General features: G+C 36.1%; 2 long non-coding RNA genes across 2 annotated transcripts; both read right to left on the bottom strand.

Moving 5' to 3' along the window:
- Window positions 1-3,428: 3,428 nt before the first annotated feature.
- Window positions 3,429-5,129, bottom strand: LOC112168001. The gene is made up of 3 exons (XR_002924026.2): window positions 5,048-5,129; window positions 3,634-3,695; window positions 3,429-3,479 (listed from the first exon to the last, which is right to left on the bottom strand). It is a non-coding gene; the product is annotated as an uncharacterized LOC112168001 (long non-coding RNA).
- Window positions 5,130-5,568: 439 nt separating this feature from the next.
- Window positions 5,569-6,365, bottom strand: LOC121053108. Its single transcript, XR_005810796.1, has 3 exons — window positions 6,105-6,365; window positions 5,841-5,948; window positions 5,569-5,757 (listed from the first exon to the last, which is right to left on the bottom strand). It is a non-coding gene; the product is annotated as an uncharacterized LOC121053108 (long non-coding RNA).
- Between the last annotated feature and the right edge of the window lie 5,638 nt (window positions 6,366-12,003).

The following is a 12,003-nucleotide window of genomic DNA, read 5'->3' as shown; positions in this document are numbered from 1 at the left end:
AGTAGGGTCTCCCGCAGAGGACTTACGGAACTAATTGTAAGACTTTCCGAGTTTAAAAATTGATTGTGAAGTTTGTGAAAACAATTGTAAGTAAATAACAAATAATGAAATTGATTAAGATTGAGAATCAATAGAGAAGCAGAAGTCAGGGAATGTATCCACCACCAATCAATCAAGTATGCAAACCATGTTTGACCTACTCTTATTTACCTATGGATGAAGCTGCTCAAGTTAATCCAAAGCCTAAATTAACCTATTGTTTTTCCTTACTTGTATGCGAGGTGAGAGACGCTCTACACCTAACCTATTTCCTAAAATACAACCTAGGTTGACGCAACTCTAGATTTAACACATAGAAATCATTAAGATTAAGAAAAACGAGACATCACAAGACATCATGAGTACGACGCGTCTCAATTAATCTAGGAACCTAATCACTCGCCTTATAGACGATTTACTACTCTAGAACTTTCAACGGAACCTGCTTAAAAGGAACAAGCAATGATCATTCATAACAATAGAATCCTAAACATGCAATCTAAGTTGGCCACCAAAGAAAGCACATAAAGAAATCATCAATGTAAAAATAGTAATTAACTTCTTATCCATTGAATAAACAAAAATTAATTAAATGTCATAGCATGGCATACAATCATGATTTGGGCTTCAACATCCCCTAACTACTAAGAATTTAGTTGCACATGGTTTGAATGGGAATTCATATGCAAAGTAAAGCAGAAAAACCCTAAAAATCAAGTTGGAAAATCCTCAGAATGATCGGTCATCGGGATCCACCAACGTACTGGTTGGTGAACGACTGATCTGCTTCCTTCTACTTGGGTTTCTTGCTTAATTCTCATGCGTAAGAGTCTTTTCTTAGCTTTCCTAGCCTTTTTATAGTGCTATTGAGTCCTCTTTCAATCTTTTTTGGTTTGAGAGTCCTTGAAGTGTAGAGAAAACCAATTTCTTAATTCTCTGATTGAATTAGGATTTCTCCACATCACTTTGTCCAATGAAAATTTGCCATGTCATCATCAATATCTCTGAGAATATCTCCATAATTTGCTGCGATATCTCCATGGATTGGGCTTCTCGATCCATCAAGGTCTTCTGCTTGGGCCAGGACTTCAAGATTTTTCTTATTTGAGCATCTTTCCTCAATATTATATTCTTTTTGTATATTTACTCCAAAAAACCAATAAACACAAAATTAAATAAATAAAGAGAAAATAGAATAAACTAACAAAGATTAATATAGGGATTAACCATATATACGTCGCATAAAATGCTCCTACCAGCCATCGCCGCGTATCACTGTCAAATCGTTGCGTCGGTTTGAATTGGTACAAGTCACTGGAGGCGTAGTCGCTGTTGAGGAGGCAGAGCTTGCCGGCAAGTTTGGGGATGGTGTTGGTCGGATATGATGGCAATCCCAAATGGCAGACTCGATATGAGGCCACCATCACCGGAGTTTTCCACAGCTGGACCAATGACTACATTCAATTTTGGTTTTCAATTCTGACGGTTTCAATTGGTTCATGACCTCCGTGTGAACAAAACAGCATTTGTATAGCTTTGAAACATGCATGACCTCTGTGTAAACTCCTTGTATAGCTAGCGATTTCATGATGATCGTGTTTGTGTGAAAATGGGTAACTTGGACCTCATCGCTGAAGGTGGGATAGCCAGAGGAAGTAAGGATGGCGTTAAAACCCACGGGTACGGGTACCCATGGGTAATTGTTCCTTTTGGGTATTTGTTAACGGGTATGGGTATTAGTTTATGGGTATGGGTAATTACAAAATACCTATATAAAAATGGGTTGGGTATGGGTAATACCTGTGAGTACCCAAATTTTACCCATTACTCAAAATTTTGGTTTGTGAAAATTAAAGCCGCGATTCAATTTAGGGTTGTGCCTTCTCAACCCTATCTCGTCGCTTTCCATTCTTCAATCTCAACCTCGCCGGAGAATCTCAACCTAGTAGGAGATCGGATTCTCCGGCATAAACCGGCGAAAATCCAATCCTCGGTCTCTAGTTTGCTCTGCGAGCAAGACTGAACTGTAAGACTCGTCTCCCTCTACTGAGCAGGCTTGGGTGTGTTCAATTTTGCTTTTTTCTTCGTCTGTATTTATTGAATTAGCAATATGTTTATGATTTCCAATTGGGGTTTTGATTCTGTATAATAGTTTATGTTCTGAAATGTTCATCTTTAGCTGCTTGTTAAAAATTGATATTTGCTTCTGCTCCAATGGGTTTGTTCTGAATGAGTTGCTTTGCTCTGTTGGGCAGGTTCTGGTTGTTTATCTTTTCTAATTTTAATAGTTGTGAGTTATCATGTTTTTGTATTTGCTAGTTTGATTGTGCTTAGTTTTTGGAAAATGTCCTCTTAGAAGACCCATTTCAGGTGTGTCCAATATTCATCATCTAGATTTGTCTTTGTTCTTTCAGCTTTAGACTTTCAGGTGATAGATTAGTCCTTAGTTGAAAGAGGGAAAAGAGGTGAGCAATTGGAAAGAGATTAATGGGTAATGCCAAACTATCAGCTTAGGTTAGCATCGTTGTTGCATTCCTGCTGCAACGATATAGTATTGTTCATTGCCTATGGTTTTACTTTTATCAACTGTTAATGAGGTGTCTTGACTTTTGAATGCCTTAAATTTAAAAATAAAAATAAAAATAAAAAACCTGCCCACACTACTAGAAAAACACCATTAAGGACATTGAAACCGTGTCCTTAAATACATACAAGGACTCTTAAAAAAAGAGTCATCTATCCGGGAGTCATTGTAAGTCACATACAAGGACACCCAAACAGAGTCCTTATTTCCCTATAAGGACACGTAAACTGTGTCATAAAAACAAAAAAAATCAGTGTCCTTATATCTATAAGAGGACATTTGAATTGTATCCTTATATCATCAAAAATAGTGTCCTTGTAACTATAAGAGGACACTTGACTTGTGTCCTCATATCATCAAAAACAGTGTCCTTGTATGTATAAGAGGACACTTGAGTCATGTCCTTACATCAGAAAATAAATGTCCTTAAATATGATAGAGAACGCATAAACTATGTCATTAAAACTAAGAAATTGTCCAAAAAATATATATTGAAAATAACATCCATACTCCAATTCAAGTCCATATCACAATACATATGACTCTGCCAACCAAAAACGATCTTCATACAAGCAATATTCAGTTCAATACAATCTCAATCTTCCAGCTATACTCAATTACAAATGAGAATAATTCAAGATATTGAGTATTTGGGATAGACCATATTAGCACTCTAATTATTTATGGTATATTTGATTTCCTGAAAGTGAAGGGTTCAGATAGAAAAACCATGTTGTGCTGCCTGGATTGGCTGTAGCTATACTGTCCTCTCTTGCAGGTACTGCTTCATCGTACAATACTGTGGCAGTACTGTGCAGACATGCAAAACTGGGGTTGATCGCCAATACTTCATTCACTACCTGATACAATTGCCAAAAGGCCAAGTATATCAATATTCAAATGAAGTCATTCTTTAAGACTGGTATATTATGCATCATGGTATCAAGTTAATGCTGCATGTCTGATCTGTTACACTACCAGAGAAAAGAAAGACAAAAACTGGAAACAACTTACCTTGAGAAGCCTTTGATACACTATCAATAGCAGCCTACATATCTCCACTGCAACATAACTACAACCAATGAGAAATGTACGTTAATACACAATACATGGCACATGATGCATACCAAGAAGCAATAAAGACACCAAGACCATAATCTTAAAGATTTGCTGACCATCGACAGCCAAATACGACTCTCCATGAAACAACAAGTATCCATACTTTACCATCAAGATGGCAAATCCTGGCCTTTTACAACCAATGAGGAATGTGCATTACAACACTAAATTTTGAAATGACTCATATTAAAGGAAAACTAAGATTTCAAGTTGCAAAGAAACAAGTAGAAGAACACATTAGACAATATTTATGAAATTAAGTAACTAAGAAAAATAGATGCAAGTCAAACTGAAAACAAATATGAAGTTTCTTACTTATAGTGGAATTGGAGAAAAAGACTAATACTGAAGTCAAAATCGGGTGATCAGAGGCTGGGAAACAAAAGTTAAACAATTAGAATGAAACTATAGAAGATGGAATATGCAAGCTAGAAACTTAGATCCCACATGGCTTTCACCAACCAACTAAAGATGTATCTTGGAATATATCTCCATACCAAAATAAAAAAATATTGTTACAGCTCTCAACAATAATATTTTATTTTCTGATAAGCAGTTATATTAGAATCCAACACCATATCTGACACATTATATGCTGAAAACTTGGAATAGATTACTCACACTGATACATTAGTATGGTAAGACATCACAATGGGGACAGAAAATAATATAGCGATGATAAGAGCACCGAATACTGACAAAATAGTTTTGGTAATTATCGTCTACACTTTACCACCAAAAGAACAAGAAAATAAATGTACACCATGATTCCAGCTGAGGATGCATGTATCATCTCAGGCTTGAAATTGGCAACCTCTGAAATTATTCTAGGGCGAGTGCAAGGGAAAAGGGCACCTTCTGATACCAAAGGCAGGTGAAGCTGAGACAATAATAATGGGACTGGAAATGAGCAAAAAAGAAGCACTGATGCAAGACTAAGCTCAAGTTTGTCATGCTTCATAAGTTTACAATGGGGACGGGTAATACTTTCATAATCTATAAGATTCAAACAAGGATATTCATAGTGATATAAACAAGCTGCAATTCCCAACCAACAACAAACAAACAAGAACAAAACAGATAACTCTAATGCATTTGTAAATGAAAAGAAAAAGTAGTAACCCTTAGCATCCATTCCACTGTGAAATCCAAAAATAAACAAATGACACAATTATCCATGGCATCCACCCCAAGTAAATAAGCACTAAGCAGAATCCCTAACCACTGATATTATAACTAATGACATACTTCAAAAGTATAAACAGAAAGGCTAGTAAAAACAGAAACAAAATGAAGAAATTATACCATGAAATTAGATTGCTAGTGAGGTAAATATGCAGTAACCCAACTTTAGATAACAGAATTCTCGTACTAATCAAGCTTTAGATAACCACTGTCTTTTCCTTGTTTTCTTCCTCACCAGAATTGTTTACCACTACCCTGTTCAGGAACCCAAAAAAAAAAAAAGGGAAGAAGAAATGCTTAATCACCACACAGAAAACAGAAAAAGTACAATTATAATAGCATCAACCACTAAACCCGAACCAAAGTATTACAATTAAGGAGTTACAATAGCCCATGGACAACGTATTAAAAAAAGAGATATACATACATTAGCCCATCGACATGAAAAAGAAAAAAACTGTGCAATTTGGGAAACCAAATTAGTTAAATGGAGAAGAATAGAGGGGTTACCTGGAACCACAATTGCTCAAATACCTGCAAATTTCAAAGAAAACCACAGGAAAAAATCAATTAGGTAGGAAACTCCATGGTATCTGAGAACTTCTTCCCAGGTTCACATAAGTGAGAACATAATATCAGATACCTCGCTTATAAGTGCCAGATCTGACCCAGCCAATCTACTATATGGAGGATTGGAGGGTTTAGTGGCAATGACCCAGCCAATCAATAGATTCCCTAAGCTCTCGGATCTGATCTCCTAGCCCTCCCACAGCAGAGTAGCTAACATTACTTGGATCTTCATGAAATATATTATACACTACTGCGTCAACCTGCAAGTCATTAAGCAAGAATGTTCAAGGGTACATACATACACAATATCAATTCACATCATTAATAATAAAATCGTAATTACCTCTCTTGGAAGAGCCCTCACGATAGTCAGATAGTCATATCCAAAACAACTCGAGCGCCTGCTGTTGGTTTTTCTTTGTCCACTTTACTGCGACAGCCAAGAAACCCACTGCCTAGAAACTACATCAACCAAAATTAACAGCTAGGACACAAAATCGACTGAATTGAAAATCGAAATCGAAAACCCTAGAGCAAAAAGACTAAAAATTGAACAAATTGAGAACATTTGTTGTTGGATAGAAGATGGTTTGGGGGCGAATCTGACCTGCGTGGACTCTAGAGTCGAGCTCCTAGTGCTGGAGTGACCTCTTACGGTAATCGGTGAAGGCGGTGCTACATCGCACGGCGTCCTCCCTCTAGGTCGCCGTCATAATAGCGGTGCTGGGGAGGAGAAATTGGGTCAAAAGGAACGATGGTCTGGACTCTTGAAGTTTTTGGGAGAAGAAGAATCTGAGAGCTGCTGCGTCTAATAAAGCTTCTTTTAATTTTTATGGGGGAAACTGAAAATTGGAGGAGGGAATTTGAAAATTGGGGAGCCAAAACGAATGACTTCTTTCGACCGTAGGTGTCCTTGTTGCCTTGTTGATATCCTTTATTTCACGGTCCCGCTTTCATTCAACTGAAGGGTGTCCTAAATAACATTTAAGGACACTAAATAAATTGTGTGTCCTTATTGAGAGTCCTCATAGCCCTTTTTTCTTGTAGTGCCATTTTGAAAACCGGTAAATGGGTGAGTATGGGTTTACTCATTTAAAAATGGGTTGGGTAAATACACATACCCGCGAATTATTATTTGGTGGGTATTACTCAGCAAGTATTACCCAATGGGTACAAATGCCAACTTGAGGAGGAGGAGGAACTGGTCAAATCCTCTTTTTTTTGGGCAGAAGGCCTAGAAGGAAAGAAAAAAGAAAAAAAAAAGTTTTATCAGAGGCAATAAAGGGCTATTGGGGGACAGTAGATGCCTTTTGGGGGGCACTAAATGTTTTGAATTGATGTAATCTCTTTGTTTTTTTCCTTAATCAAAGTTTTATTTGTCTAATTTTACGGAGATTAGTTCTCATTCTGGCGACCAAAAGTTTTATTGAGGGACAATAGACGTCTATTGGGGGGCAATACAGGTTTTTTCAAGGGGCAATAAACATCTTCGGCCCCATATGAACTTTCCGACAACCTCTTTGATGACTTCCGGCGAGGTTTCATAAACCTCTATTGCCCCCCAATAGACATCTATTGGGGGGCAATAGAGGTTTATTGCCCCTGTATTGAGGGGTAATAGACGTCTATTTGGAAGGCAATAAACCTTTCTGGCGACTTACTTATAAGATCTCTGATGACCTTTTAAGGGACTTCCGGCGAGGTTTTTAGAGAAGTCCAATGTGTGGCGGCCGGTGACCGGAATCCGGCAATCGTGGCCAAATTCAGGCGACCGGTGACGGGACTCCGGTAAAGTCTCCTATGGCTTCTCTCTCTCTCTCTCTATGTAATAGAGGGATAAGGGTAAAATAGTCTCCAAAAAAAAAAAAATTGGGTATTAGGGAACACTTTATTAGAGTCTTCATGGATAAGGAGGAATTAAAAAAACTTAGAGTCTTCATGGATAAGGAGGAATTAAAAAAACTTAATGGGGTAAGTGAGAAAAAAATCTCTAGAATTAAGGTAAATGGACAAAATTCTAAAAAATTATTGTATAGTTCCAGACCATGTTCACTATGGTCCGGACTAATATGTCAGAATAATTAGTAGTTGAGTATTTATTGCTTATCATAAATGAGCAAAGAGGTCTGCTATATGAGAGAAACCCAAATGCTTCTCTTCCTTCCATTTTATTATGGGACAAGTTGCCTTTTTGACATATTTACATGATATATAGTATCAAGTAAGATTGAAATATCTGCGACATTTTCAATATAACTCCCGATATCTCCTTTTTTGGAGAGACCGATATATCATAGTGAAAAAATATCTTATCTTCCACCGTTTCTATGAAATTTCTCCAATATCATCAAATATCCCTAATATATTAGATATTTAAGATATATCTCTGATAAAATAAAGAAATATCTGTAAAATCTGATGGAAAAAAAAAAAAAAAACTCAGTTATTCACAGAGAAACGTACATTATGGAATATGGAGGTTATAACTGGGTGAAAAAATTTAACAACGGTTTTTAGTCAGGATATAGCCTAATAAAGAGACAAATTAATCTGCTTAGGAAAAATACCTCAAAGTGAAACATCTGAATGCAGATTTGAGTGAAGCGAAATCCTCTCAAGACGAATCTAGGTGAGGAGAAATCCTCTCAAGACGAATCTAGGTGAGGAGAAATCCCCTCAAGGCGATTCTGAGTGAGAAGTAATTCTCTATATGCAAATCTGTGTGAGGAGAGATCTCCTCAAAGCGAATCTGGGTGAGGAGAAATACCCTCAAGGAGATTCTGGGTGAGAAGTAATTTAATTTCTAAATGCAAATCTGTGTGAGGAAAGATCTCCTCAATTCGAATATGGGAGAGAAGTATTCACTTCGAGGGAAATCCGTGTGAGGAATGAAATCTAGGTGGGACCTCAAATGAATCTCATGAAGGAAATAATCAATTTGGCTATGACACAAATATGGAGAAGTATATGATCAGACATCCAGTTGGATACTTGGATTTATCCTTATTATCTCTTTATAGGGGAAATAATCGACAGCTCTAAAGAGATCTATAATTATCATGTTCATCACTACAATTTGTACTATATAGATCATTTGTCTTGATCTGATTATTGTACTTTCATAGACCAGCGTGCGACTTTTCAACCACCTAGAGTTCGTTTTTTGATGTGGATGAAGTTGATATTCATATGTATTTATATGTAATTCCAATAAATTGACTCTTTAAAAAAAAAAAAAATTCTGGAAATCTCTAATATTTTTGATATATCCCTTTTCTAAAATTCCGATAAATATGTAAATACATATATTTTAATCCTTGATATCAACATGCAATATCATCCTGCAGCATTTTAGCGATCAACGTGAGATCTAACCTTGTGATGAGTTCCTGGTCGGCTCTTACTGTGGCCGAGTACAAACAGTCCCGTGCAAGTTCTAGTAATTCCACTTGGTGGTATGTAGCATCAACATACACACAAAAATTGGAAGTTGGCATATTTTTGGCTTACTAGTGAAACGCGCTCGATACGCGAACCTCCAAGCTAAAGAGAAAATACAAAGTACTTCCAGAAGAGGATATTCCAGAAGAGGATATTGAAAGGATGATCGTGCACGATTTGCACAAGGCTAAATTCCAAAATAAGGTCATTGTTCAAAAAGATTATAATTAACCCGAATTTCCATTCAGCGTATTTGACTAAATTTTTTTCCTAGGACTTTGGAATAGATACTAGTATACGAACAATTAATATCACCATATATATGACCAATTCTAGCTATGAATAAAACAAAATCTAGTAGTTTGGTTTACTCAAATCAGAGGTTGAAATTTGAAAGCCACGATGGTCATGCAGCATGTCTATTTCAGTTGAAGAATAATATCTACAGCGATCTGCCATTCATCTTCCATACTTGGACTTGCACTCATTACAGCTGTGACTATGATCTAGACCATTTGGTCTTATATCACTACTACACAAAAGACTTCACACGACGGTTTAAAACTGTCGTCTCACGTTTTGTATTTCCGTGGTCTGTCGAGGCGTCGTTTGATGAAACGTTGTCAGACGACGGTTTTCAACCGTCGTATACCGATCATTGAGTCGACGGTTTGCAGCTGACTCCATCGTCTGATAGACCGGCAGATCTGCCGACAAGCTGTCGACAGAAATATGCCGTGGTGTGACTTCTACTCAGACCACGGTTGTTAGGATTCCAGCATGGTGTGACTTCTACTTATACCACGGTTTGTAGGATTCTAGCGTGGTGTGACTTCTACTCATACCACAATTTTTAGGATTCCAGCCTTGTCTCTTTGTCGTTCAGAAGTCAGTTTTTATTTTTAAGACGTTGTGTAAATTGTATACACACGACAGTTCTTCCAGCATAAAATGTGGTGTGATGACTTAAAAATTCAGTGCATGCGCTTTCACACGGTAAATATAACTCTAACCGTTGTATTGTGACATTTGAGACGATGGTTTTTGCTTACTTGTTGTCTGTGTGTGTATCCAACAATGATATCAGTAAGAACCATCATGTGAATTGTAGAAATTTTGTTTGATTCCACCCTATAATCCTCATCATACGACATATTTTTCTTTATATTGTTGTTGTAATGGCAAGATTTAGATTCTAGAATGAAAAATGACCAAAAGAACAGAAAATTAATCATAATAGATAGTTGTTATAATCCCATAACAATCTAAATGGGTCTGATAATGCTAATTGCTATATACTACTACGTCAAAGCAGCCCAAGAAACACGAAGAATCGAGATGATGATCATATTGGTCACTATCGAAATGCAAAAAATTTCATATACTTGCAGGTTAATATAATTAAAGAGAAAAGAAAAAAAAAAAGCACTTAATTCTTACGCGTCTGAATGATCGTAGAGAGACTAGTATAAGTCTTCGATCAGTTCAATCGTATAGATTGGATTGAAGTGTTAAGTTAGGATCATTCTTGTGTTTTCTTGCGTTTTTAGTTGTTTATTGTGTTTAGTTACTTTCTTCCAACACCAATGATGAGATTGAACTTGAATTGGAGAAGGGTTAGAAAGCATGTTTAGGACTTAAAGAGTACACTTTTTGAAAATAAATGTTATGGATCAAGTGTTTGATTTCATTTATATCCATATTTGTCATATTAATATATTGAGCTAGAGAAGCATGGTGAGACTTGTGGGAGCTATTATATGCCATGCTGTAAGTACTTGAGTTTGATTGAAGTGCATGCATTGTTGTAACTTGTAAGCACTAATTAATTTATTCATGAATGAACATTTGCTTTGCATCTCTAGAACCTGCTTCATGTCTTTCGAAACTCTTTGTCTCAATTTTACATCTTGGAAATGATCAAGGTAACTAGGAATCCACTATGGTTAGGGATGGAACTGTAATTCAGCCCGAAGAGGTCCGGACTCCGCCCAGATTTTTGACGGACGTCAGTTAGCTGGCTTAGTGGAGCACAAAGGTTTAAAAATTTAGTTCAATTCCTAGTTGTGGACCCCTCCTATAATCCCACAATCCCACGTGACAAGCTCTCCACTTGAGTGACTACTCCTGTCTTTTACATAAGATCATAAGGTCTAATGGTTAGTTTTTTTTTTTTTTTTTTTTTTTTTTTTTTCCCGCAAAGCAAATGAAAAAATAACATAATAGACCACAAATATTAGGGTTTTTAAAGGTATGAACCTGAGAAACTTTTGAGAAACTTTTGGGTTAATGCCTCTACTTCTATACTGTGGCTGCAATAGCATCCGACTAAGAAAAAAAAAAGAATTTCATTCTCCAATCTCTTTTTCAATTGACGATAGTAGAAAAATGTAAGATCTTCATCATAAAATTTACAAATTGGCCTCTAAATTACATTGTCATTACAATTTCTCAATTTCACCCGAATATTGGTTTGGTGTTCTTACGCATGTTGAACAAAACTTTAATAGATTTGTAGATGAAAAAAAAGATCCATCTCTCATACTTGTAGATGAAAAAATCATCTGTAAATACGACTACACTTGACCAATATTTAATTAAAGGAAAGCGATTAAAATTTTGAATTTAAAGCCAAATGAGTATGTCCCGAAAGATTGGATATCCTTAGATTGCCATTTTGAGTCTTTGTGTAATTAGCCTTTCAATTCTTCACATCATAAATGTCTACCATTAACTTAAACACTTGTCTTACACTTTCAAGTTTTCTTAATGAGCAATACGAGATTGTTTATGTCATGATGCTAAAAGAATCAAGTTTTGGGGTATTCGGAAAAGAGTCAGTGTAGGGGTGTTCTTTGTTTTGCAAAATTACTTTATATTAGTGAAAAAAAAATAGTATCAAGAAAAATTGAAAAGAAAAAAGAAAAAAAAAAAAGAGAAGCAAAAGAAAATCTGAAAAAGAATGTTATTTCAATTCACTAATTAGTTTTTGTTTAAGTTTAGGGGAGTGGTTTTAGAAAGTAAAAATTTTGAGCATCTCTAATTCTTACGTCAAGATAAGAGTT

This window comes from Rosa chinensis, chromosome 5 (genome assembly GCF_002994745.2).
Source record: "Rosa chinensis cultivar Old Blush chromosome 5, RchiOBHm-V2, whole genome shotgun sequence".
In the NCBI taxonomy this organism is placed as follows: domain Eukaryota; kingdom Viridiplantae; phylum Streptophyta; class Magnoliopsida; order Rosales; family Rosaceae; genus Rosa; species Rosa chinensis.
The sequence above is the reverse complement of the archived record's forward strand: the minus strand, read 5'-3'. Positions and strand labels throughout refer to the sequence as shown.